At 36.9% G+C, this 27,611-nt stretch overlaps 1 pseudogene; it reads right to left on the bottom strand.

Moving 5' to 3' along the window:
• Positions 1–23,216: 23,216 nt before the first annotated feature.
• On the bottom strand, positions 23,217–24,419 carry LOC125080141 (hsc70-interacting protein-like; annotated as a pseudogene).
• Between the last annotated feature and the right edge of the window lie 3,192 nt (positions 24,420–27,611).

Raw genomic sequence — 27,611 nt, 5'->3', positions numbered from 1 at the left:
CCTGAGTTCTCTCCTAGGGAAAGAAATGGGCATTCAGCTCCTTAAGTCCCAAAGGATTCCAAATAGTGAATCTGATTAGGGCTACACTGAGACGAATTATAATCAACCCAAAGTCAAAGACAAATAACTGTAAGAAGAGCAAGGGAAAAGAGAGAAGTTACGTACAAGGGAACCCCCATAAGACTATTGGTAGATTTCACAACAAAAATTGGTCAGGAGAGGTCAGGTCAGGAGAGAATGGGATAATTTTTTCATTATACTGAAAGAAAAGAATGGTCATCCAAGAATATTATTCCCAGTGAAGCTCTCCTTTAAAAATAAAGGAGGGAAGATTTTCCCAAACAAAACGGAGGGATTTCAGGACCACTGAATCTGCCTTACAAGACATGCTAAAGGGAGTTCTTTGAGTGGAGGTGAAAGAATCCCAAATAATGTCATAGTGACATAAAAAGGTAGAGTAAAACTCACTAATAATGGTAAAAATATAGTCAAATTGAATTCTGTAATTTGGTAATGATGGTATATAATTCATTTACAACTCTAGTTTAAAAGTTTGAAAAAATGAACATAGTAAAAATAACCATATTATACTAATCTGTTATTAGTTATGTAATATAAAAATATATGAATTATAACAGCAATAACCAAAATTGTGAGGAGGAAAAGAAATAAAAGTATAAAGTTTTGGAATTCTATTGAAGTTAAGTTGTTATCAGTTTAAAATAGGATGTTACAAGTTTAAGATATTTTATGTAAGTTTCATGGTAACTATAAGGAAAAAACCTGTAGCAATTATACAAATGAACACGATAAAAAATTCAAGGCTTACATATAACCAAAGACATCAAAACACACACACATGCACCACACACACACACACACACACACACACAAGACAGCAGAATAAGAAACAAAGAAAAATGGATCTACAAAACAACTACAAAGCAATTAACAAAATGGAAATATTAAGTCCTTACCTATCAATAATACTTTAAATTTAAACAGATTAAATTATCTAATCAAAAGACAGAAAATGGCTAAATAGATTTAAATAATAACAGCAACAAGATCCAATAGTATGCTGCCTACAAGAGACTCATTATAGCCTTAAGGGTACATGTAGAGAGTCCCTGAGAGTGAAGGGATGGAAAAAGTTATTTTGATCAAACAGTAACCAAAAAAAATCAAGGGTAGCTATAGTTCTATCAGACAAAATACACTTTACTAAAAATGGTGAAAAGTGACCAAGAAGGTCATTACACAATGATAAAGGGTCAGTCCATCAAGAAGATATGACAACTGTAAATATTTATTAGCCCAACAACAGAACATTAATACTGCTAGTTAATACTGCTCTATGATATATAGGAGAATTATTGAAAGATTAAATCTGAAGAGGGCTCATCACAAGGACAAAATCTTTTTTTAAATTTTCTTCTTTCATTTATATTACATCTGTATGAGATAATGGATGTTAGCTGAACATATTGCACAATCATTTCACATTGCATGTAAGTCAAACCATCATGCTGTATACATTAAGTTTATGCAGACATGAATCCCAGTTATTTCTTAATAAAACTGGAAAAAATGTTTAATAAAACTCATACATTAAACAAGAAAAAGTTATTATAATTGTTGTTTTCTGGTAGCAAACAGTTTATAGCATTTACTATATAACAGGCAGCATTCTAGCTTTATATATATTAAAAGAATTAATCCCTTAATAATACTATGCAGTAGGTAATACTCTTATTCTTAGTTTGCAGGTCAGTAAGATACACAAGAGTTAAATAACTCATCCAAGGGGTGATAGCCAGTAAATGTAGAAAGTGAGATTTGGATTCAGGGAGTCTATTGCCAAGAATTCACATTCCTAGCCACTATACTACTATGAATAAGTGAAAATTAAAAGTACAACTATTTCTTTGGGTATCTTATTTCTGTTAATCAATGCTTCTACATGATAAAAAATATAAACATGTGGAGACTTATATCAGTTAGACCTCATTTTCCCTCATCTGTAATAACCATGTCACTAAGGGGCTTTTGTTAGCATTGTGGTAAGTTAAGGGATATAGCACCTCCAGTTCTTTGCATTGCCTTGTATCTAGGACTTCCCACTCTTGTTTCTGGGCTTGTTCATATATTATAGGTTACATGGTGTCTTCCCCTAAAAATGCATATGCTGGATCCCTAAGTCCTATACCTCAAAGTATGACTATATTTGGGGATAGGGCCTGTGAAGAGGTAACTAAGTTTAATGAGGTCATTAGAGTTGGCCTTATCCAACTGACCTGTGTCCATATAAGAGGAAATTTGGACACACAGACACCAGGAATACCAGCACACAGAGGAAAGACCACATGAGGGCAGTGGAAAAGTGAGTGGCCAACTGCAAGTTAATGAGAGATACCTCAGGAACAAACAAACAAACAACAGCAACAAAACTGCCAACACCTTGATCTTGGACTCCAGAACTGTAAAAAATAAATTTTTGTTTTTAAGTCCCCTAATCAGCCCTAGCACACAAATAAATCATGCAACTTGCTTTGCCCAGTAGGATGTTGGTACATGTGACACAAACAGAATCTTAAAAAGCACTTGTATCTTTTATTCTCTGCCATCGCCCTAAGAGCATGCTCAGTATCTTCTAGAAGAATTAAAAACAAATGGAACAGAGTTGAGCAACCATTGCTAAATCTATCTTAGGTCATCCAACACCTAGTCAACTCCCAGATCACCAAAATTAGCCAAAACGACATCCTGCTCTGTCCAGCCAAAACAATAGACCTATGATCTAAATGTTTTATTATTGTTTTAAAACACTGTTTTGTAGGAGCATTTTGTTCAACATTATTACAGCAATACATAATTGATATAAGCATCAAATAAAATATAGTCATCTGGCGCATAGTAGCAGCTCAATTATTTAAATTCAGCTTACACACTTCTCATATGTTTTGAAGGAGGCGAGAGTAAACAAATCCTATGTGAATTTACTCACATCACATCTGTAAACAAGGCTCTAGTAATTAGGAAAAGTATAAACTAAAACATTCATTTCAGATGTAAGGGAATTGATGAGAATGTAAGATTTTCTTCTTTTAAAGGACATACATGTCCATTACATACAACTTTAAATATTAACAGGCCTCACTTCCCTAACATCATTACATGAATTTAATGAAACATGAATTTCATTAAAGAAATTCACAATTACCCTTAGCTTCATTAAATAAGTCAATCCTCTAATTCTCTCAAATTAATTTTCATTAGTGCAGATGATTTCTGTGGCCATAGTAAATAAAGCTATTATCAACTGCCAACCATGCTTCTCTCAAAGCAATATTTGATTCCATTATTTTAAAAAGGAAACTCAGAAAAACACATGGGCTTAGTATGAGAAGAAGGTAGAAACAATCATTCAAATCATTTCTTTTCTCAAAGAATCTAATGCTTAAATATTTTCTTTATTGACCCCCAAATTTTGTTTCCCAACTGTTTCAATCTTGGTCCATATAGGAGGCAGAAACCATACATAAAACAAAAATAATTTTATTATAAAGAATCATTAAGCAATAATAAAATAGATACTATAAGATATAAAGAAAACTCTGTACGATACACTAGGACTGACAGAAAATATCCAAATAAAGACAAACCTGGATGAAGGTACCCACCCCCAAGGAGAGGATTCAGACCTTTTCAGAAGAGTTTTGGTGGCAATCCATTAGATGGTGGAAAAATTCTCTGTGTTTCCCAAACCAGAGCAGGTCCACATACTGGGCAAATGAAACAATCTTCTGAGACACAGAGGAGCTCCAGTCTGTGGGCTAGCTTGCATATGGAAGAAGTCAAGGTGCCACTATGGGCAGGAGGCCTGCAGAAGGTGTTGTCTCTGTTGGGAAAGTTGCAGAAAGGTGACTGACAGGCTGCTGGATCAGGACTACGATCTCAGAGAAGTCATGTGGTTCATCTGCATGGCTGGGCAAGGCATCACTGGATATCCTCACATTCACATGGCTGACCAAATGTATAGCCTCTGGATCCCATGAGATGTCCCATTCTCCTGCAATATCCCGGTAGCACCCTCTACTGAGGAAGCTTAACATTGTGTTCACAGTAAAGGAGAAGTGGTTTAAGTAATTCCATCCATTTGAGCAGAGCAAGTTGAAGAGCAAAATGTGAGAATGAATGTTGAGCTGAAAGGCAATAAATCAATAACTGTCACACCCACCAAAGCTTAAACATTCACTGTGAGGGAGGATTCAATACTTCCCAAGCAATGAAATTATCTCAATAGTAATTGTAGATTTTATCTGATTTGAGATTTTTTCATCTTAAAAAAAAAAGGAAATTTACTAATTTAAAAAATTGAAAATATATTTATGATCTTTCCAAATATAAATACATAATATAAATTTATTAGCAACTCCTTTTTGAGCGATTCTTATTTAATAGCTAAAATTTTCCATTAATAAACCATAGCATAGGGGCGCCTGGGTGGCTCAGTGGGTTAAAGCCTCTGCCTTCGGCCCAGGTCATGATCCCAGGGTCCTGGGATCGAGCCCCGCATCCGGCTCTCTGCTCAGCGGGGAGCCTGCTTCCTCCTCTCTCTCTCTCTGCCTGCCTCTCTGCCTGCTTGTGATCTCTATCTATCAAATAAATAAATAAAATCTTTTAAAAAATAAATAAATAAATAAACCATAGCATATGATTATAGCAGAGATAAAGAGTTAAAAATAGGTAATGACTTTTTGAGTGTGTTGAAACCTGAGAAACATATCTAAGTATTCAGAAAATTATCTACAAATCATTACTTCTAATAATAAACTTTCTTTAAAACTACAAATGTAATGATCTCCAGGACGGTTCAAGTTCACTTAGTATTTGATGTAACTAAACCCTTTATTCTGCGAGAAGCTAAATGCTAGTCTTAGCAGTGAAAAATAGAATTCTTCCTAAAATCTCTCTGTGTTAGTTTAAAAATAGTACCCTGGGGGTGGGGGAGAGGGCGATGGCTGGGTGGCTCAGTCAGTTAACTGTCTGCCCTAGGCTCAGGTCATGATCCCAGGGTGCTCGTTGGAGCCCCAAGTCAGGCTCTCTGCTCAGCAGGGAGTCTGCTTCTCCCTCTCCCTCTGCCTGCCTCTCCCCCTGCTTATGTTTGTTTTCTCTCTCTATCTCTCTCCCTTTCAAATAAATAAATAAAATCTTTTAAAAATTGTAAAAATTTAAAGAAGCACCCTCTATCACACATCCCCAAATATGTATACCTGGCACTCAACTACCTCAAATTATATGTTAAAAACTATTTTCCCCACCAAACCTACACTTTCTCTTGACTTCTTTATCCCATTTGATGACTTTAATATCCAGCCACTTAGTTATTTAAGGAACAGAATTCTGAGTTTCTTTTCTTTAAAGATTTTATTTATTTATTTGACAGACAGAGATCGCAAGCAGGCAGAGAGGCAGGGAGAGAGAGGAGGAAGCAGGCTCCCTGCCAAGCAGAGAGCCCGATGCGTGGCTCGATCCCAAGACCTTGGGATCATGACCTGAGCAGAAGGCAGAGTCTTTAACCCACTGAGCCACCCAGGCGCCCCCAGAATTCTGAGTTTCTAAACTAACTCAGCATTACCAACAATTTCTAGTACTCCAAAAAATATTCAGATTTCAGGATGCCTGGTGGCTCATTCAGTTAAGTGTATGCCTTCAGCTCAGGTCATGATCCCCAGATCCTGGGATAGAACCCCACATCAGCCTCCTTGCTCAGTGGGGAGCCTGTTTCTCTCTGTCCCCCCGCCGCTTGTGTTCTCTTTCTCTCTCTCTCTGACAAATGAATAAACAAAAAGCCTCATATATAAAAAAATTCAGCTTTCTTCCCCTTGATACCATGACACCTGCTATGTCTTCCCCATGAAATGAGATTCCCTTCCTTGCCTTGCCAATAAACTCCTATCTATGTTTCAGAGCCCACCTCAAATTCTCCTCCTCTCAAACATAGGAATTTCATAAACAGCATAAGGAGTCAATGCTGAAAATATGCCTACTGATTTTACCCTTTATTCTTTCTATTCCGTTTTTCTTTGAAACAAATAAATAGAAAAAAATAGTATTTTCTTCATATTTTTTAGACATTTATAACCAGTTCTAGCAACTTTCACAATATTCTGGAAACCTTTTATTTAGCATTGTTTATTAAAATCTGTCTTCCACACCAGATAATGAACTTCCTAAGGTTCTGCCCAATTCATCTTTAGAGGAACCTAACATAACAAATAATAATGGATAAATATTGAAGTAAACGGTTGAGTTGAGTTGACTAGTTTCCTGTTAAATAATTCCCATCATATCTTTGTCTTTCTGGAAGAAATATCTCAAATAGTTTTTCTTACAATTTTCAGCTGCATTTCTTTAGAGCAATGTTCAGATAGGAAATACAACCTAGGGAAGTTGGCAAGAGATGAGGCTAGAGAGATAGGGAGGGAAGGAAAATCTTTTACACAATCATTAATAATGGGGGTATTAGCCTAAGAAACTAGCAGGAGTCTTAATTCTAGGGGTGCCTGAATGGCTAGTCAGTTAAGTTTCCGACTCTTGATTTCAGCTCAGGTCATGATCTCAGGTTGTGGGATGGAGCCCTTCATCAAGCCCCACATCAAGCTCTGCATCAGTCTCAGAGCTCAGTGTGGAATTTGCTTGAGATTCCTTCTCTCCCACTCCTTCTCCCTGCTACTTCTCTCCCCCATTTGCATTCTCTCTCTCTCAAATAAATAGTCTTGAGGAAAAAAGTCTTAATTCAAGAGAGTTAAATGATCTGATTTATATTTTAAATCGGATTTTTAAAGGTCTCTACCAGTTACAGGCTATTGCAATTGTTAAGGCAATAAATGATAGTTGGTAGCAATGGACAGAGAGAGATATACACAGACCATGTATATTTTGTTGCTGTAACAGATATGTAGGTTAAAAAAAAAAAGGAGACATCAAAAATAACTACTACTGTGTTTCATCTTGATCAACTAAGTAAAGAGTTATGCCATTCACTGAAGAGGGAAAGAGAAGTTGAGGAATCGTTTCAGAATAAAATTAAAACTGCATGTAGACACATTAAGTTGAAAATGACCAGTAAAAATGAATATGTCAATATGTCAAGCCAAGAGCTCAGGAGGGGTAAAGACTAAAGGGATTCATTTAGCTCTTGAGATTCATTAACCTTTGGACATAATTAAATCTATGGTGCTGGATGGAATAACCTAGGAAGAAAGTCAGGTGAAGAGGAGAATAGACGGAAGACTAAGGAATAAACCCTGGGGCCCCTCAATATTTAAAACCAGGATAAGGGCAATTAAAAAAAAAAAAAACCCTGAGAAGAAAGACATAGCAGAAGAGATGGAAACCCAAGGGGAATCAATATATCATAGCACACTGCTTAGCTCTACAGCAAGCAACATTTACACAGTCATGACCATGTTTTCAACATTTAGAATCAGTGTCAAGAATATTTTGGCTGTGGTTACAAAACAGAATGCATAGCTTATTAATCTTGAAAGCATAAATGTAAATTTATGGCAAGCAAAAACTGGGAGATGGTTTGGAAAAGGAAAGAAGGAACAAAGTGTGAAGGTGCTAAAATCTTCATTTAGAACATGGAAAGATATGCACTAGTCCTGAACTAGAACATACAAACTATTTTGAAGTGTTGATCTAACTAGAATTATCACCAAAAAAAAATTAAAAGCCCTTCCAGGGAAGAAATAGAATAGAGGTCTGTTTCTTCTCATTTTAAATCCTTCTACACTATTTGATGTTTTAATCATATGCAGGTTTTACTTTGATGTAAGAATTTTAATTTAAACAGTAATTCTGAAGCCACATTGGAGATGTATGATGGGAGGAGGAATAAAATTAAATTGAATTGATAAGGCTGAGATATTCTGAGCCATAAATTCTACTTCTAGTAATATTCCCTATGAAAACATTCAGAAATAAAGACAAAGATTTATGTACAAGAATGTTTGCTACAATATTAATTATAGTAGTAAAAGGTTGGAAACTACTTACATAATAAATATTTGGAGATGATCTAAATAAATCATAGTTTCTCCATAAAATAGAATATTAAATAGCCACTAAATCATTTTTGAGATTATTTGGGAGCAAATATAATGTTCATATCACACTATTATCCTCAGTGAAAATCTGGAATTAAAAACTGTATGTGTGCACATATACATGCATAGCATGGGATGCTCAGCAAATATATGGTTCAAGAACAAGAATTAACATTTCTCTACAAAACCAAGAATTTACTACCAACAGATCCTCCCTAAAGAAACTTTTTAATTATGTACCCCTAAGAAAGAACATTCTAGAATGGAGGTCTAAGATAGAAGAACAATGTTGAAGAAAGAAAATTTTAAATGTGTGGATAAATCTAAATGAGCATTAATAGTGAACTTAAAAAACAGAAAGAACTAAAATCCTAGGAGAGAAAATGTACAGTTGGGGAAAGCAAGATGAGTTAAAATGTTTTAAGTTGTTTTAAGATGAAGTTAAAATTATTTAAACATTTTAGCATATGCATACTAAAAAGTATAGGCAAACTATTGAGAAAATACAATGGTTTTATGGTTTCTGAAATAGTATAGGGAAAAAAGGAACAAGGTAGAAACTACTTGATTGAGAAATAAGCAAAAGAAGAAAAGAATTAAAAATTAAGGGGAAAAGCAGAACTAAATCATGCAAAATAAAATAGTAAAAATGAATACAAGTATATGAGTAATAATTTGTTGTGATTTATTATATAAATGTACTAGACTGAACAGTTAAAACACAAAATTGTGAGACTGGTATGTTTAATATCTATCTAAAACCTCTTTATGAGAAACAAGACATAGTGCTCTTACTCAAACAGGAATGCCATGAGAGTGATTTACATTCCCAGGCCTTTGCATCAACTATGACCCTGCATACAGCAGCTCTCAAAACTTTCCCCAATGAACAATTACCTTCGTAGATGACTAAATCCCTTTGGGTTTCCTGGGAAAGTTTGCCTTGATATTGCACAGTCCTTTCTCAAAGGATATGATCACTCATTATAATTATGAGTATGAAAACTGGCTCGTATCTGAAAATTGGTCAAGGAATCATTGACTTGCCGTTGGGAAGGCTCACCTCAGCTGTCTATTTATTCCTTCTTGATTTCTTTTGATTCTATACATTAAGCAGTGCCCTTGTTGACTGCCCATCTATCCTGTTTCTAGGAAAACAACGTTCTTTGAGTCATCTTCATGTAACCCTCAAATCAAAACCCCCTAATTGCCACTCCAACCTTGCTGCCCACCTTGATTATGAAAATGAAGTGTTGCTACCTGTCCTCAATTATTCCAGGTTCCTATCACCCCCTCACCCTTTATTACTAAGGAGCTCTTTACTATAATATCATTTCCAACCACATGAACCACTCCTGAGCTTTTCACCATGTTTGTCCTCTCACTAGTACATTCCTCACCACCTTGAAAAAGGGAGTAATCTTTGGGCCCTCCCAAGGAAAACTACCAGTAAAAGGGCCCAATTGAGCATATCCAGTGTTCTGAGCTTTTTCATTGCTTCCTTCACAGTTATCCATAGCAGTTTTGGCATCTTTATTTTATTTTTGAGAGTTATTGTTTTTTTCCCAAGTATTCAAGAGCCATCCCAGCAAAGCATTATAGCAATCCCCCATAGTGCAAGCCAGGAATTCAATGCATAGAGTGCCCTAGATAGACATTGTTCTCTTAACCAGCTTTATAATTGCCCCCTGTGTTCAGCATCCTCAGAATTAATTCTCCTTGTTGCCAGTTTATGCTAACCAGGTACTATAGCTCTTTTAGTGTATAATCTTGCTCTTAGCAGTCCTAACATTTCCTTAGTCAATTTATGCTAAGATTTTACATTATGAGTGATATGGTGATCAAGAGAAGTGAAGTCAGTTCCCAAGAAGAACTGACAAAGCATTGGCCTCTTTGGAGGACTTTGCATAGTCTCCAAGTAAGGAGTGGGGGCTGTTATCTTCCAAAAGGATGAAGGGGCCACTTTTGTAGACCAAAAGGATTCAGGAAAATTTAGAAATTCAAGATTTTAAGTACATCTACTCAGATATCTTATGTTTCAGGTTCTACTTTTTCCCTATCAGGGTGCTAGTTTTGATAAAAGAGTCTTCTCTGAACTTCTGTGACTTTACGCATTTAGAACTTTCAGAAGAAAATATAGGTTATCTCTATAACTTTGGAGTAGATGTGGGTATGTTAAATAAGACACATAAACACACACACACACACAAGCCTGAAGGAACTCAAAGAAAATTAACTTTATGAAGAAAAGAGCTTTTATAAAAGCAAAAATGACAAATCTAGGAGAGGCATAGGAAGTCAGACTCATGTAGGTAAGAGTCTATTATTTTCTCTTTCATTCCATTCCTCTCTGGTCCAATCCCAACACACAGGAGGGCAGTGCCTGGAGACAATGAACAAAAGCAGGGCATCAAAGCAGTGGGTGTGTTTCCTAACGCTGAAATCAGAGTTATGTGTCTGATGCACAGTAAGCCAATCTCTAAGTCACCAGGTTTGAAGCAGAGAAAATTTTATAATCATAAGGGCAGCTCAATAAGAAGAAAAGGGGGTATTCCCAAACCTGTCTTCCTAACTGAGGTTAGGAATAAGTTTTTTTAGTAAGTGTAAGGGTTGAGGTTACATACATATTGACGAAAAAGTGCTAGGAAACGTATCTCTATTCATGAGAAAAGACGGAACATATACATTGAGTAAATATGTATAACATAAATGCCATGTTCACTTTGGGGAGAGCCTTAACATCAGAACAAAGCAAAATTTAGTCTCTAACATCAGGAGGTTATCTTAGGACAAGGAAAATGGGCTATGGATATAAAATAGGTGGCGTCTTGGGCTCTTATCTCCAGCAAGGAATGTCAAGTCTTATTTGCTCACAGACCAAAACACATCAGTTGACCTGGAGTCCAGGCTTGTGTAGACAGAGCTAATGGATTTATGAATGGAGTCTGTGAAGAAACAATAGCTGATTACAGAGAAAGAGATCTCTGAAAAACAAGCTTTAAATTTTCTACTATTTTGAACCTCATTAACCCTCTAGGGCATGGTTTCAGGTGGAAGACTTCATTCTGCAACTCTCAGGATGACACCACTACAGTCTACTCTGGGCATCTTTTTCCAGTTAAACTCTGCAGCCCAAAGAGCACATCCCTAATGCACAATTTCATTTCTCCCACTGAACATAAGACTTCACACTTTCACACCTGAAAGGACTTGAGAGTGAGTCTACTGCTTACAATACATGAGAGTTCTACTGCTGGCCAGATGACAGAGAACTCTGCATTTAGAGATGTTAACCTGAACAGTGTTCACACACATTTCAGTTCATAGAAAAATGATTGTTTAAAGTGAGGTAATCAGTGGATAAACATAAGGTAGTTTGGGGCTCCAGTCTAGCATTTATTGATATGTGAGACATCTGGGATTGCAAGAAGAGGTGTATGAAAGTGGGAATGATAGTGCATTGAGTTTAGAGTGGGGTCACCACAGCTGGTGAGGAAGCTGCCAGCCTCCCCAGTAATTGGGTATGTTCTTGCTGTCACCGTCATGGCCATGCTTCCTGCTGCTACTGTGAAAGCAAACAAAACTAAAACAGGTTGTTAAGAGATTTGGAAAAATAGTATTTAAAAAAATAAAGAGTGGATGACGAAATTAGGAAAGATTAAAACTGAAATTTTGAGTGAGCTAGGAGAGAAATCGGAATTAGAAATGAAGAATGAGCACATGAACATAAATAAAGATAAGAGATTAAGAATTTTTAAATAATAGGAAAAAATAGATTAAATTAAAGATAAAGGTCAATGGGATTAATGGATCAAAGCCTTAAGAGTAAAGGACATAAAAGGTTATTGTTAAAAGCTAAAACCCGGGCCCCTGGGTGGCTTAGTGGGTTAAGCCGCTGCCTTCAGCTCAGGTCATGATCTCAGGGTCCTGGGATCGAGTCCCGCATCGGGCTCTGTGCTCAGCAGGGAGCCTGCTTCCCTCTCTCTCTCTCTCTCTCTCTGCCTGCCTCTCTGTCTACTTGTGATCTCTCTCTGTCAAATAAATAAATAAAATCTTTAAAAAAAAAGTATGAATTATGACAAAAATAAAACTAAGAATAAGAAATAATGTAGAAATGTTTGAGATTAAAACACATACAAAATGCTTGAAGATTAGATGAATAGATGAGGAAATAATATATAGGAGTGTGGAGAGAGAGAAATGACAAGAAAGCAGAGGGTTTCCTTCATTGTGCTAAGTTGCCCCTCTTTGTTTTTGCTGTTCCTACAATGATATACACCTTTCTACCTTCTATATCTAGCTAGTGACTCTATATCCTTCAAAACTTGAGTATCACTTTCTTCAGGAGGCAACACATACACACACACATACAAACACACACCACACATCTTTCTACCCAAACTGGGTTAAATACTTCTCTGTGATTTAACAGAATACTGCATGTATTTTGGATCAATATTTCTCTCTTATCCTTGCCTCCTCAGAACCTTACTTTGCATTCTTTGCTGTACAAAGAAATATTATTATAATCACTTTTCTAGAAGATTTTATTTATTTATGTGAGAAAGAGAGAGAGAGAAGGAGCAGTAGGGAGGGGCAGAGGGAGAGAGAGAAGCCCAATGGCAGGGCTCAACCACAGGACCCAGATATCATGACCTGAGCTGAGGGCAGACACTTAACCAACTGAGCCATCCAAGCATCCCTATAATCACTTTTTAAAATAAGAAGCTTTATCAAATCCTGGAGTTTTTTTGTTTTGTTTTGTTTTGATTTTGGACTATATCCATTCGCAAGTTTTTCCTAAATACTCACTCTGTGACAAGTTTTGTGCTAGGACCTGTGAATACAGAGATCAATAAGACCTAATACTTGTCCTCAAATAATCTATATTTTGGGCTGGGGATATAGCTTAGTAAGCAGAATTGACAGCAGAATGACCCTGAAAAACATGAGTTTTACTTTTCAAAATTAGTTCATTTTGACATTACATTTAACAACATCAAGTCTCTCTATATTAGTAAAACCTCCATTCTCTGTTTCCAGGGCTACACCTTAAATGGAATTTTGAGTGTCCTTCAGTAAAGATTTTATAACACAGCAATAGAAAAAGTAGCCTATTTCAGCCATCCTTAGGAAAACAGTGTAAAGCAAAACATTCATTTGGTCAGCTACCTTATTTCACCAGTGTGATGCACTGCTGGGCTGGGCCATTTGATGGAGGTGCTCAGGGCAGGAAGTTCATAAATTCTTGTTAATAATTTTAAGGTACCTTTGCCTCTGAGCACAGGTATAAGAGGCAAAACCCCGCAGTGTATCTACATACATAAATTCTGTTTTATGAGATGCTACTTAGACTCATTTTGTGGATAGAGGAAAAATCAATAATATAAATTCCAAAAAAATAGTTCTCTAAGAAAAATAAAACTTTTCTCCCCTTCAGATTGAAGAGTTTACCAAAAGACTGGTATTGATGAATAGAGCTATCAGATTTGTGTTTATACTGTCTTGCAGGTGTTCATTTTTCTACATTTTCTATAACATAAACAAACTCTTCCCTCCTACAATGTCTTTAATGGGATGGAAATTACTATAGCTTTCAAATACAGGAATGTACTTGGGATGATTACTGGAAAAAATACTTAGAATTTTATTTCAAAGTACATAGTATACCACAACCTCCTTAGTTTTTAGGTAATTAGCATTTATCAACTTTCATTCTTCTATGAAAAGAAAAAATTGATAAAGAAATGCATGCCCCAGGACTTGGAGTCATAAGGTTAGGGAGTTCCAGATTCTGTATTGTAATGACTCAGTTAGACAAATTACTCAGCTGGTCCAGCCCTCAATTCCTTCATCTGAGAAGTAAAGATCCATTCTACCATGTAGACCTGTATACCATGAAACCCTGTATACAGAATATCAGTACACAAATATAAGGAGGAATCATCTGAGATGTATGGTCAAAAACAGTGCAATCCCGCAGTCAGAGCCAACCTTAACCTCATCAGCACATTAAGACATCAAAAAAGTCCTATTTCCTCCAAAATATTATCAACAAGTTGCTGCTTACTAACGATATATGATTGTTTTTTTAAGATTTTATTTATTTGGGGCACCTGGGTGGCTCAGAGGGCTAAGCCTCTGCCTTCGGCTCAGGTCATGATCTCAGGGTCCTGGGATCTAGCCCCACATCGGGCTCTCTGCTAAGCAAGGGGCCTGCTTCCTCCTCTCTCTCTGCCTGCCTGCTGGTGATCTCTCTCTCTCTGTCAGATAAATAAATAAAATCTTAAAAAAAAAAAGATTTTATTTATTTTTTTGAGAGTGAGAGAGAGAGCAGGAGACAGCACAACCAAAGGGAGGGGCAGAGGCAGAGGGAGAAGCAGGCTTCCTGCAGCAGGCAGCCCAATGCAGGGCTCAATCCCAGGACTCTGGAATCAGGATCTGAGTCACCCAGGCACCCTTAAGATCCTTTATTTTTTTTTTTAAATAAGAACAAAAAGCCTCTATTCTATAATTAAATATTCAAAATTGAAATATTTTTGGTAATAAAGTTGAATCCAGGACATGTGGAAAAAAACTGAACTAATAAAGCAAGAGAAAATTATCTCAGAACGTGAGAAAGTTTGGTTGGACAAAAGGAAGGACTCATTTGCTACAATGATGGAGGGCTATCCCATGATATAAGGAGAAGGTAGAAGTAACTTTATGCTAAAGGCAAATCTGACAAGTTTGGAAGTTGTAAGAAATGTGATTCATCATCTCTCATATGTGCCAAGCATTATTCCAATGTCTTAGTATATATTAATTCATTTAATCTTTACAGCAACTTAAAGGTGGATTATAATTATTCATACCATTTACAGATAAGAAAATTGAGGTTCAAAAGTTAAAATACCTTTCCAAAGAATGGTGTCATGATCCTTTTGAAATACCAGGTATTAAGCTGATAATGTTTCCTATGTTTGATTTTAAGTCATTGAATTAGATATTGCCCAGATACTAATTTTGGTTTCAAGAGCTGAATTAATAGTACAGCCAATCCAAAGTGAGTCTAAATTCCTAATGCATGAGCTACCAAAGTAAATGAATGCAAGGGATTTTTCCTAGGTGGACTAGAAAGCAGCATGCCCCTGCTTCTGAAAGTAGGAAAAGAAAAAAAATACTACATAGAAATAGTCTTGGATAGGCTCCAGAGATAGTGTTTTGTTCCAATGACAGAATTGCTTCTGGATGATGCCTTAAACCTAACCTCACTTCCCCCAGCTCCAACTGATGTCAAGCACAGTTTTAGTTCAGAAGAAGCCAATACTACCCATATGTTCTAAAAGTCTTATTATTATCATGGACAATTTAGTATATCCACATTTGGATGATGGGAGTAAGTTAGAGTGGGAAAGCAAATAAGCCTTTTCTATTCTTAAAATTTATATCTTCCTATCTTCTTAAAATTCTAATTCTCAGTCTTGAACTTTAAGATAAGAGATGATATTCCAAGAAAGCCAACAAACATCCAATCTGGAGTCCTAAACCCTAAGACAACATGTTTTTCAGAGTTCATATTTTTTTTCAAATATAAGAAACAAAATTTATGCCTTTTTTATAATTTATGCTTTTGTTGTAATTATGTAACATCCCCTGTAGGGTCTAGGGAACCCCATAACCAAACACATGAATATCTTTGCAGCAAGGTATATGAAATATATCTAGCAAAGTGGAATGATAAAAACTATAAATAGTATCACATCAGAATGAAATAGTTTTGACATAAAATGAACTTGATACACACTTAAGAAAAAACTTTGTTTTTTTTATTTGAATTCTGGACCTCACCCACTATTCCTTGAGGCTAAAACCAAAGTGATCTCCTAGAAAGTTACAACCTCCAGGAGACCAGTATTAGAATATCGAGCTTCCTAAATAAGGCTGGCTGCTAGAAAGAGTGACTTCTGGTCTTTGTTATTTCCTTTCCTCTGCTACCTTTGGACTTAGTTTGTTCTTAATTTCTAGTTCCTTGAGGTATAAAGGTAGACTTGGATTTCTTTTGAGATTTTTTTTTCTGAATGTAGGCTTTTATAGCTACAAACTTCCCTCTTAGTACTGTTTCTGCAGCATCCCATAAGCTTGCAACTTTGTGTTTCCATTTTCATTTGTTTCAAGATATTATTTATTTATTTATTTATTTATTTTTAAGATTTTATTTATTTATTTGACAGACAGAGATCACAAGTAGGCAGAGAGGCAGGCGGAGAGAGAGGAAGGGAAACAGGCTCTCTGCTGATCAGAGAGCTCGATGTGGGGCTCGATCCCAGGATCCCGAAGACAGAGGCTCCAACCCACTGAGCCACCCAGGCGCCCCGCATTTCAAGGTATTTTTTAAATTTCCCTTTTGATCTCTTCTTTGACACACTTGTTCAGGAATTTGTTATTTAATTTCCATATATTTGTAAATTTTTCAGCTTTCTTCCTGCTATTGATTCTAGTTTCATACCACTGTGGTCAGAAAAGACCATGTACTGGTTTTTGGTTTTTTTTGTTTGTTTTTTGTTTCTTTTTATGCTTGCCAAACATCAGTTAACAAAACAATAATGCCTTCTTCAGTGAGATGAGATAAACATTTTAAGTCTACAAAACTCCTAACAGATTTGGAGAATCTCATGGAAGTATTCCGTCTAGAGAATAAATTATTCCTTCCCATGGCTCTCACCTTATTGATGCTTCTGTAAAACTTCAAAAGTTCTCTTCTCTATAAACCGCAAGTGACCTTGGAGTCAGAAATTGCTTTGCCTGCGTAAATAGACAATTATTTTACTCAACACTACAGGGTCTGTAAGTCAACTGAGACAATCAAGTAGCAATAGGGTATCAAACCAGAGAGAGAATCGTACCCTTGCAGACATTTCTTCATTTGAATGCACAGCTGCAACTACTATTACAATAGCAAATTCTTAATTACACTCAATCAACAACAAAGATATTTCTATTTATGATCTGTTCAAGGTCATTTATTTTGCTGTTATCCAACATGTGTTAAGTATCCAAAAAATGAAAAGATTTCTAAGTCTTTGGATATACACATATCCCAAATAAAAGATATATTTCCTTGATCCAATAATCTGCATAATTGGATTTTAAAGGCCATAGAAGCAAAATATTCTCTCTAAAGAGGGAATTGAAACCATATACTATAATTATTTCATTTTTCTTCTACATTTTAAGCCATATTTCGGAAAAAAGTATACTAACAATGATAGCTTTGAAAAAGCAGATCTTGGGGCGCCTGGGTGGCTCAGTGGGTTAAACCTCTACCTTCGGCTCAGGTCATGATCTCAGGGTCCTGGGATCGAGCCCTGCATCAGGCTTTCTGCTCGGCATGGAGCCTGCTTCTGCCACTCTCTCTCTCTCTCTGCCTGCCTCTCTGCCTACTTGTGAGCTCTCTGTCAAATAAATAAAAAATAAATCTTAAAAAAAAAGAAAAAGAAAAAGCAGATCTCACAAATTTAACAAAATCATATTTTGTAACAAAGTAACCATTCCGAAAAATTGAAGAAAATATGTAAAGTATATGCCTAGATATTGACAATATTGTCTGTTTTCAGTATTTATTGACTATTTACTATATGCCAAGTGTTGTGCTAGGAGCTGAAAATAAAAAATCAAGAAGACTGTGTCCCTATCCCATTAAATGTTCTCAATATTGAAAAATACATAGATAGAAAGCTTTATTTAAGTGTTTATGTTTCCTCCAAAATTAAAATTTTAGTGGCAAGAGTACAGAGAATTTCATACTTTCATGTATTGCTGAGGGAATATAAATTAATTGAGGTGACTCTTTTTAGAGTGTATTTTTGTGGCACTTCTCAAAAGATTTCAATATATGCTTACTCAAGCAAATCCATTTCTGGGAACTCATCCTAAAAAAAATAACCATGAAGCTGCACAAGGATTTATCTAAAATAAATTTCATTATATAATTTTTTATAATGTTACAAGATTGGCAACTACTTAAAAGGCAAATTATTTAGCACCTATGAAATAGTGCATGGCCATTTAAAATAATGTTATCAATGATATGAGGAAATGTTGGCTATATTGTCAAGTGTTTTTTATCTTAAACAGGCTATAAAACATGTTCAATATAATGCTAATTTTGCAAAAACAATTTTATATGCAATAGGATGAATTGGCAAGAATCACCTCTCGTTGTCTTCACCAATTGGAAGCCAATAATCAAAATAATTTAATCATAGTTGGCACCATTCCTCCTAGTGCCAAAAAGAACAACCATTGACAATCAGCATGGTTTTTCTTATGATTCAGCCAAGTTTCAGGTCTGGTGAGAAACAGCAAAATGCTTCTCAGCATAATAATGGGGTCTTCTGTTTCACAAAGGACAAAATTAAAAAAAAAAAAAAAGGAAAGAAAACAAGGAAAAAGGTCCTTTCCTCATTACCAGACCATCCTGTGTTTTCTCAGAGGAAAATTATTTAGCCTGTGTTTTCTCAGCCTGTCTTTGTGAGAAGGATATACTCTACAGGTCATTTAGTTAAGAGAAGCTGTTTTCAAATACGAAGAGGCTGAAATTGTATTACAAGATTGGTATTCACACTTCTTCACAGGAAAAAGGTCCATTGTCCTCTGTTATCTATTATGTCTAATACAAGAATCAGCAAACTATGGCCTAGGGGCCAACTCCATTCTGCAATCTATTTTTGGGTGGCACACAGGCTAAAAGTTGTTTTTATATTTTTAATGTTGAAATATATATGTGTGTATATATATGTTGTATATATATACACACACATATATATATGAAAGATCTTATTTATGTATTTGAAAGAAAGCAGGAGCAAGGGGAAATGGAGAAGCAGACTTCCCACTGAGCATGGAGTCCCATGCAGGGCTCAATGTGTAGAGCTCTATGCGGGGCTCAATCCCAGGACCCTAAGATCATAACCTGAGCTGAAGGCAGATGCTTAACCAACTGAGCTACCCAGGCATCCCCAAAATATATTTTTTAAAAACAATGTCGTGTGACATGAAAATTACATGAAATTCAGATGCCGGTGCCCATAAATAAAGTTTTATTGGAATACAACCATACTCATTTTTTTAATAAATTGTCTATAACTATTTTGTGCTACATCAGCAGAGTTGCATTGTGTAGGAGAGAGTATGGCTCATAAAACCTAAAAAAACTTACTATTTAGATCTTTCAAAAAAAAGGTGTACTGAAGCAATCTATTAGAGATATCCTCAGTGTGCTTCTCAGCAAAGCTCAGGTGGTATTCAAGTTTGCAATACCTCCTGTGAGGAGATGTGAAGTTTTCCCAGGGAAAGACTTGCATTACAGTTTAGAATGATTTAAAGTATCCTTTCCTTCATTTCTTTGAAGGTTGCAAAATTTCTGAATGTTGGTCACAGTAAAACTTGCCTCATAAGTTTGCAAAGACTCTATGCTTCAGGACCTAAAATGGGGGGGAATTCTGACACACCTAGCTTACATATAAATGTAACACAAGCACTGATATCCATCCCCACCCCCACCCCTCATTTCAAGGTCCATCTTTCTTTAAAATACCCTAAAAAGTGAAAGCTTTCTTTAAGGCTCTCCCAAGCTGTCTACTCAGAAGCTCCTCTGGGGCAACAGTTTCTCCTAGGTTAGCTATGGGCCACCTCTCTGCTGTTGCTCTTCATCTGGCACTCTTTGACACTGACTCTTATTTGGACACCATCTCCTCTCTGCAAATATTAGCTGGAGAGGACAGTGTGTAGCACTCTTACCTTTTATTCTCTGAAAAACCTCTAGCTAAGCCTACAAAGATAAAAATTATTTTCTCCTCCTAGCTTTTTCTCCTCCAAGTGCTTCTTCATCTAAACTTCCCCAGGCAGACCTCCTACCTCCCAGAAAACTCTACTGCTTGCAAACAAGAATTTATCTTACTGTAGAATCCATTCCCTGTCCCCTTCCCCCAAACTGTGCAGAACTCTTCTCCAGTTCTTTTTTTTTTTAAGATTTTATTTATTCATCTGACAGAGATCACAAGTAGGCAGAGCAGAGAGCCTGATGCAGGGCTCGGTCCCAGAATCCTGGGATCATGACCTGAGCCTAAGGCAGAAGCTTTAACCCATTGAGCCACCCAGATACCCCTCTTCTCCAATTCTTTTGAATGCAGTCTGTAATAATGAGAGGGGTGGGAGGTAGTAGAGGGAATTCCAACAAGATGAGTGATGATATGGCCATGACATAGCAGGTCATGCAGACAACGGTAGGTGGCTTTGAAAATCCAAGATTCAAATTCAATCATAAGCCTCCTGTCTTGGACTGAATATTTATGTCCCCAGAAAATTCATATGGTAAAGCCCTAATTCCTAATGTGATGGCACTTGGAGTTTGGGCCTTTGGAAGGTAATTGGGTTTAGATGAGGTCATGCGAGTGGGATTAGTGTCTTTATTAGAAGAGGAAAAGAGAAAAAAATATCTCTTTCCCTCTACCATGTGAAAATAAAGAAAGAAGCCGGGAAAAGTGTTCTTGCCAAGAACTGAATCAGTTTGCATCTTGGGATCTTGGGTTTCCTAGCCTCCAGAACTCTGAGAAATAAATGTCAGTTTTTAAGCTACCCAGTCTGTTATATTTTGTTATGGCAATCCACACTGATGAAGGCACCCTACAAATAAGGTCACACTCTCAAACTTTGTTAATGAACTGCATATGAATGTATTTAATCTGACCAATCTTTTCTAGTAGGTAACTAATGGACCAAGCACTGCATACTAACACATACTTACACACACAAACACACACACACACACACACACACACACACACACACACTCTCAAACAATACACTTGCATGTAATTACCATACATCTCCCGAAGACAAAAACTACTTGTCAAAAGTTATAAAATATTTGTTAAGCTGGTTGCATGGCTGCAATGCAATCTCCTTTTCCATCTCTTCTATGAAAGCTTTATCAAAGTCTATGTAAGCTCATTAAAGTCTATAATTAATAGTAAATGAATTCTTTTGTGAAAAGACCAAAAAGATACGACATTTCATGTGGATCAATATGGGGTGGTAAACATTATGCATTTGCTTAACCAGAAGGCTGTTTAGCCAGAAAAGCAACACTATTAGGCCTCTGAGATAAAAGCAACATTATTAGACCTCTGAGATATTTGCAGAAATCTTGAGGGGAGATTTTAGGCCACCATAAACTGCAGAATAAGAATCCAAACAACTATGAAATGATCTTTGTTGGCCAGGGAGATATTAATTATAACTTTAACATGTAATCTTTAATTTGGTAAATTAAAAATTATTATGATGTTTTGGCTGTATTACGGACTGAATTGCATCTTCCCAAAATTTGTATTTTGAAGTCCTAGCCCCCAATGTAATTATATTGGGAGGTAGAGTCTTTGGGAGGTAATTAGGTTTAGAAGAATAATGAGAATGGAATCTCCATGATGGGATTAGTGCCTTATAAGAAGAGCAAGCCCTCTTACTCTCTCCTTCCCTTTCTCTTTCTCTCTCTCTCCCCCTCTTCTTTCCTCCATCCTATTCTTTCTCCCCCCTCCACTCTTTTCCTTTCCCTCTTCTTCTACATCTTCCTCTCTTTTTCCATGTGCATATATTGAGTAAAGGCCATGTGGCACATAGTGTGAAAGTGGCATCCGCGAGTCAGGAAGAAGGCTCACACCAGAACCCCACTATGCTGGTACTCTGATCTTGGGCTTCCAGTCTCCAGAATTTCGACAAAATACATGTCTGTTGTCAAAGACACGCAGTCTATGTTATTTTGTTAAAGCAGCCCAAACAAAGGCAGAAATCAGTTTTGAGAAATGATGTGCTACTCTTAACAAGTACCTAAAAATGTAGAAGTGGCTTTGGGTAATGGATAGAGGCTAGAAGAGTTTTGTGAGACATGCTAGAAAAAGTAGAGATTGTTGTGAAGAGACTGTTAAAGTGATTCTGGTGAGACCTCGGAAAGAAAAGAGAGCTATACAGAAAGTTTCCATCTTCTTAGAGAATACATAAATAATCATGAACAGAATGTTGGGAGACATATGGATAGTGAAAGTCATTCTGGTGAGGTCTTGGATAGAAATGAGGAATGTGTTACTTGACAATGGAGAAAAGCTGATCCTTATATAAAGTAGTGAAAGACTTGGCTGAATTGTGTTCGTGTTCGAGTCTTTTGTAGAGGGTGGCACTTTTGATAAAACTATATATTTAGTGAGGAAATTTTTAAGCAGAGTATTGAAGGACTTGCTTGTTTCTTCCTGATTGCTTACAGTAAACTTCAAGAAGAAAAAGAAATTTGAGAAAGAATTGCTAAGCAAAAAGAAACCAGAACTTAAAGATTTAGAAAAGTCTCAACCTATCTGTATTTCAGAGAATACCAAGAGTGTGGCTGAACAAGCATTTCATAAGATTAGCATAGATGTAAACCACAGACCTAATCAGTCATCCCAGGGGAAACACTGCCAGTTTGAACTGAAGGGGAAATAAATGAGACAAAGTGAAGTGTCTTAGTTTGGACTGCTAGAACAGAATACCATAGTCTTGCTGTCTTAAAAACAATACAAATTTATTTCTTCATTCTGGAGGGTGAGAAGTCTAAGATCAAGTCACCCACAGATTTGGTGTCTCATGAGGGCCTTCTTCCTAGTTCATAGACATCTGCCTTTTCACTGTAACTTCCAATGGCAAAAGAGGAGAGAGAACTTTCTGTGGGGTCCCTTTCATAAGGACACTAATCTCATCATGAAGACTTCAAAGTCATGATCACCCTCAAAGGCCCCCACTTCCAAATACTATCACATTGAGGATTACATTTCAACTTATAAATTTTATTTTTTTTTATGTTTTTAAATATTTTTAAGGTTTAAAAAGTGTTTAAAGTTTGTAGTTCCTAGTAGGAAAACATTATCTGAATGAATACCCTAATGGCAACAATTGTAGAATGTTTCAGTTGCATGGGGAGCAGAGGGGTAGGGATTGTCTTCACAGCACCCCAGCTTTCTTCATGTGAAGGTTGGAGGTACACTGGTTTGTATTATTGCGACATCCATTAGGTGATCGAAGTTGCTTTTCCTTCAGCAAGGGCTTTATTTGTCATAAGGGCATTATGCTTGACCTCCAAATTTGGCTGACAATTTACTGATGAGATTCATAACCTTTGGGTTGCTCTGATATTTTGACATATTCGCTGGGTTCTGGGCCACATCCTGGAAGGCCACCATAACTTCTGGATCCCGCATGGCTGCAAGAACTTCCGGATCACTAAGAGTTTCATTGAGCCCAGGCATTCCCGCCATTCCAGGCATCCCCCCTGCCATTCCAGGCATTCCTCCAGGAAAAGTACCAGGCATTCCCCCAGGAAAGCCACCTGGGAAAGAGCCATACTGAGCTCCTGATTGTCGTCTGGCGTCTTCCTCCCTCTGGGCTCTCTCATGTTCTTCCCGAGCCTTCTTAACCCTTTCTATTCTTTCTTTGATCTCTCGCTCTTCACGTTTTCGCTCATATTTTCTCCGATGTTCAGCAATTTTCTGGGCCCTCGGTTGAACTTCTTTCAGCATTGCACTTAGCATCTTCATCATAATCCAGTTTACAAGCAAGGGCAAGATCATGTGCTGCTTCTTCCCAATGGCCCAGAAGTCTATGTGCTTTTCCACGCCACTTATAAGGCTGAGCTGAATCAGGATTTATTTCAATAGCTCTGTCACAGTCTCGAATGGCAGCATTTGGCTTCTGTAATTTGATGAAGACACTGGCTCTCTTGGCATACAGAATGGCCAAGCAAGGATTTAGTTTGATGGCATCTGTGAACAAGTCAATGGCTTTCTGTAGTTCACCATCATTTAGGGCATCAATGGCAGCCACTTTTTTATCATTTGCCTGATCCATCATTTCCTCGGTTATCTCTACATTTTCATCTCCCATTTCTTGAGGGGCATCGGTATCTGGTTCAATCACACCTTCATTGTCAATTTCTAGATCACTCTCCTCACTTGATGGTTCATCTGTCTTTATGTTTTCCTCTGCCTTCTTACTATCTGGTTTTTCTTCCTTGATACTGTCTTCTGATTTAGTTTTATGAGTGGCAGGTGGTATTTTACCCCCCATGCTCTCCACCCACTCCCGCAGGAAACGCATTTCCTCGGTGTGCAGAACGCTCGGATCCTGCTTACACATTTTCACGAAAGCCCGAAGCTCGCTCACTTTGCGGGGGTCCATGGTCCGGAGGCAGTAGCAGGCGGCAGGCGCGGCTGAGGTTGCGACCCGATTCCAGGCGCGGGTACTCAAATTTTATTTTATTTTTTATTTAAATTCAATGAGCCAACACATAATACATCATTACTTTCAGATGTAGTGCTCAATAACTAGTCGGTTGTGTATAACACCAGTGCTCATCACATCGTGTGCCCTCTTTAATGCCCATCACCCACCTACCCCATCTCCCCACACACTTCCCTTCCAGAAATCCTTTGTTTCCTATAGTTAAGAGTCTCTCATGGTTTTTCTCCCTCTCTGATAACTTCCATTGAGTTTTCTTCCCTTCCCCTATGACATTATGCACTATTTCTTATATTCCATATATGAGCAAAACCATATAACTGTCTTTCTCTAATTGACTTATTTCACTCAGCATAATACTCTCCAGTTCCATCCACATCGATGTAAATGGTAAGTATTCACCCTTTCTGATGGTTGAGTAATATTCCATTATAAATATGTACCACACCATCTTTATCCATTCATCTGTTGATAGACATCTTGGCTCTTTCCACAGTGTGGCTATTATGGACATTGCTACTATAAAACTTGGGGTTCAGATGCCCCTTTGTATCAGTACATTTTTATCTTTGGGGTAAATACCTAGTAGTACAGTTGCTAGGTAATAGGTTATCTCTATTTTCAACTTCCTGAGGAAATTCCACACTGTTTTCCAGAGTAGCTATAACAGCTTGCATTCTCCATTGGTGTAAAAGTGTTCTTCTTTCTCCACATTTTCACCAACATCTCTTGTTTCCTGTTTTGTTCATTTTAGCCATTCTGACTGGTGTGAGGTGGTATCTCACTATGGTTTTGATTTGTATTTCCCTGATGGCAAATGATTTGGAGCATTTTTTCATGTGTCTGTCAGCCATTTGGATGTCTTCTTTGGAGAAATGTCTGTTCATATCTTCTGTCCTTTTCTTGGCTGAGTTATTTGTTTTTTGGGTGTTGAGTTTGATAAGTTCTTTATAGAACTTGGGTCTTTATCTGATATATCATTTGCAAATATCTTCTCTTTTTCTATAGGTTGCCTTTTAGTTTTGTTAACTGTTTCCTTTGCTGTACAAAAGCTTTTTATCTTGATGAAGTCCCAAAAGTTCATTTTTGCCTTTGTTTCCTCTGCCTTTGGAGACATGTCTACCAAGAAGTTGTTGTGGCCAAAGTTGAAGAGGTTGCTACCTGTGTTCTCCTCAAGGATTTTGATGGATTCCTGTCTCACATTGAAGTCTTTCATCCATTTTGAATTTATCTTTGTGTATAGTGGAAGAAAATAGTTGAGAGTCATCCTTCTACATGTGGCTATTCAATTTTCCCAGCACCATTTGTTGAAGAGACAGTTCTTTTTCCATTGGATATTCTTTCCTGCTTTGTGAAAGATTAGTTGACCATAGAACTGGGGGTCCATTTCAGAGTTTTGTATTTGGTTCCACTGATCTATGTATCTGTTTTTGTGCCAGTACCATGCTGTCTTGATGATCACAGCTTTGTAATATGGCTTGAAGTCGGCATTGTGATGCCACCAGCTTTGGTTTTCTTTCTCAACATTCCCCTGGTGATTTGGGGGCTTTTCTGGTTGAACAAATTTTAGGATTATTTGTTCCAGCTCTGTGAAAAATGTCAATGGTATTTTGTATAGGGATTGATTTGAGTGTGTAGCTTGTTCTAGGTAGCATAGACATTTTCACAATATTTTTTCTTCCTATCCATGACATGGAATGTTTTTCCATTTCTTTGTGTCTTCCTCAAATTCTTTCACAAGTGTTCTGTAGTTTTAGGGCACAGATCCTTTCCTCTTGTGATTGAGTTCAAGTTTCAAAGCATTGTGCTCTGAAAACATGCAGGGAATGAGACCAATCTTCTGGTATGAGTTGGGACCTGATTTGTGATCCAATAGATATCTATTCTAGAGAAAGTTCCATGTGCACTGGAGACGAATGTATATTCTGTTGCTTTCAGATGGAATGTTCTGTATATATATCTGTGAAGTTTATCTGGTCCAGTATGTCATTTGATGTCCTTGTTTCCTTGTTGATATTCAGCTTACATTATATGTCTATTGTTATAAGTGAGGTGTTGAATTCCCCTACTATTATTGTATTATTATCAATGTGTTTCTTTAACTTAGTTATTAATTGGTTTATATAATGGACTGCTCCCATGTTAGGAGCATAAATATTTATAATTGTTAATCCTTCTTGTTGGATAGGCCCTTTAAATATTATATAGTGTCCCTCTTCATCCCTTACTATAGTCTTTGGCTTTAAATCTAATTTATCTAATATGAGGATGCTCCCTAGCTTTCTTTTGAGGTTCATTGCGTGATAAATGGTTCTCCACCACCACCCCCACTTTCTTTTTTTTTTTTATCTTTTTGAATTATTGTTTTATTTGGGTAAATATCCAGTAATGGAATTACTGAATTGCAAGGTATTTTCATTTTTAATTTTTTGAGAAATCTCCCATCTGTTTTCTATGGTGGTTGCACCAACTTGTGGTCTCACAAACAGTCCATGATAATTCTTTTTTTTTTAATTTTTTAATTTTTTATTTCTTTTCAGTGTAACAGTATTCATTGTTTTTTCACCACACCCAGTGCTCCATGCAATCCGTGCCCTCTCTAATACCCACCACCTGGTTCCCCCAACCTCCCACCCCCTGCCCCTTCAAAACCCTCAGATTGTTTTTCAGAGTCCATAGTCTCTCGTGGTTCACCTCCCCTTCCAATTTCCCTCAACTCCCTTCTCCTCTCCATCTCCCCTTGTCCTCCATGCTATTTGTTATGACCACCCTCACTTTCAATCTGGAGGTGTGTTTTGGTCTAAAATAAGTATCTTTTAGACAGCATAAGGATGGGTATTGCTTTTTTTAATCCAATTTGATACCCTTTGTCTTGACTGCAGCATTTAGCCCATTTACATTCACAGTAACTATTGAAAGATATGAATTTACTGCCAGTGTATTGCCTACAAAGTCCCTGTTTCTGTAGATTGTCTCTGTTTCTTTCTGGTCTATGTTACTTTTGGGCTCTCTCTTTGCTTATAGGATTGCCTTTAATATTTCTTTAGGTCTGGTCTAGTGGTCACAAATTCTTTTAGTTTCTGCTTGTCCTAGAAACTCTTTATCTCTCTTCCATTCTGAATGATGGCCTTGCTAAATAAAGTATTCTTGGATGCGTGGTTTTCTCATTTAGTACCCTGAATATATCACGCC

The sequence above is a fragment of the Lutra lutra genome, chromosome 10 (genome assembly GCF_902655055.1).
Source record: "Lutra lutra chromosome 10, mLutLut1.2, whole genome shotgun sequence".
In the NCBI taxonomy this organism is placed as follows: Eukaryota; Metazoa; Chordata; class Mammalia; order Carnivora; family Mustelidae; genus Lutra; species Lutra lutra.
The sequence above is the reverse complement of the archived record's forward strand: the minus strand, read 5'-3'. Positions and strand labels throughout refer to the sequence as shown.